At 36.3% G+C, this 1990-nt stretch overlaps 1 pseudogene; it reads right to left on the bottom strand.

Annotated features, from left to right (window-relative positions):
- The window catches only part of LOC107599103 (AMP deaminase 2-like), a 20903-nt pseudogene extending 19604 nt beyond the window's left edge, over nt 1-1299 (bottom strand).
- Nucleotides 1300-1990: the final 691 nt, after the last annotated feature.

The following is a 1990-nucleotide window of genomic DNA, read 5'->3' as shown; positions in this document are numbered from 1 at the left end:
ACACACACACACACACACACACTCACACACACACACACACACACACACACACACACTCACACACTCACACTGTCCAGCAGATGGAGCTCTACAACAAACCCAACAGAAATACAAAATGGCTTGTTGTGTAATAATAAAACATTTTCCATGTAAAGTCCAGTACAGGTCAGCTAAGATATAACAATAAAAAAAAATTAAGAATAAAAAAATTAAATAAATAAATATATATATATATATATATATATTTTTTTTTTTAAATTAGAAGTTGTAATTATAATTACATTAGTATGTATTTATTATATATAATATAATTATTTATTTATAATTATATTAGTATGCATGTATTATTTTTAGTAATATTACTAGTATTTATGATGTTATTTTTAAATGTAAAGTTGTTTTTCAATCTAAATGGTTGCAAATAGATATTCATCTGTGTTTTGGACTGTCAAAATGTTAAGCTTAAAATATTATGTTTCTCACTCATGTTCTCTTCATTAGTTTACACTTTTTTTCTCTCCAAATTTTTTTTTTATCTTCTTTTTTCTCCTGTGCAATCATTCACTAAGACATATCCTAGACTCATATAATATTGTGCACTTAACTGAATTTTCTTGTAATCGTTGCGTTCTCGTCTCTTTCAGATAAAGCAGAAGGTTGCAGGCTCAATACAAGCTCCTGTGTAATGCATGAGCTCTCACGCCTGGACCAACACTTTCCCACAATCCCACATTCCTGCACTTTTCATTAATATATTGAAGCGTTCAGGACGAAACCAACGAAACTGGCTGGAAAATGATGAAAGTTGGTCGTTTCTGTTCCGAGGTCAGACTGAAACACGGACCATTACTAATTCAGCTCACATGTGTTTGACCAGTGCAACGGACATTAGTAAATACATTTAACATCATTTAAAAATAATTTAACAAAAAACAGTTTAAATAAAATTATATTTAATAAATATTTTAAAATATTTATTTTAATATGGCATCTATTTTGCTGATTAAAAAAGCACTCAAAAAGAAAACAAACTCTAAACTGGCCTGAACTGCTTGAAGATATGGTCCCCTATCACACCCCACCCTGTCTATCTCTCAGCCCTTCTGTCTCCCCGCTGCGGCGGCACTCACCCGGGCTGGTCCGGCTGGGTAAACTGCCTCTCTTGCAGGGTTTGGCTTTGCTTTTGCTCTGCGCCGGAGCTGCACTGAAGTCCGACATGCTGCCGACTGTCTGTCTGCACAGAGACGGATGGAGAGAGAGAGAGACGGGACGAGAGAGCGTTAGGAGACTCTCTTATCAGAGCAGGAACATATGCACGGGGGCGGGGCTTGGGGAGGCGGAGCCACTCCTATCATACATCAGCAGAGGGGAGGGGCTTAGGATTCCCCCACAACAGCTCAGCCTCATTTTGATGTGTTGCTGTAGCAACCATGCAGCAAGAATGGCATCACTGAGAGAGAGTGTTCCCAATGGCATGCAAGCATACTGTTTCTGCAGTATGCAGGGGTTTCTGAAGTGAGGGGTTTCTGAGTGTTTTGTTCAGATTTTATTTGAGAACAAACCATAACATATTCTCTCATTAATGCTCAAACTGCAAGAAGATTACCAAATATTGCTTTGCTCACGCTAGATTATTTAATATAACGCTTTCATTTTTAATTATATTTTATAATCTAATCTTCTCATGCAGTTTGTTTATATTTCCTTCAGATAAGACACACAGATCTCACTTGACTGCTGTATATTTGCCATATGTATTTACTTACATTTATCAATAAAGTTCTCTCACTCTGAGCGTCAAGAGTCAATCTATGTTTTATTATGGTTTTTTATGTTGAGTGCCTCCTGGAGGAATACGAACAAAGTATATTTGAATGAGTTCAGCACAGCGCCACATGTAAAGCTTTACATTAAGTTAAATGTTGTTTACAGACTACTCTTCACATAAACAATCACTGTAGTAAACAGCTAATGTGATTCACTGAAGCTA

The sequence above is a fragment of the Sinocyclocheilus grahami genome, unplaced genomic scaffold (genome assembly GCF_001515645.1).
Source record: "Sinocyclocheilus grahami isolate Dianchi unplaced genomic scaffold, SAMN03320097.WGS_v1.1 scaffold260.1, whole genome shotgun sequence".
In the NCBI taxonomy this organism is placed as follows: Eukaryota; Metazoa; Chordata; class Actinopteri; order Cypriniformes; family Cyprinidae; genus Sinocyclocheilus; species Sinocyclocheilus grahami.
This window is presented reverse-complemented; position numbering and strand designations above follow the sequence as displayed.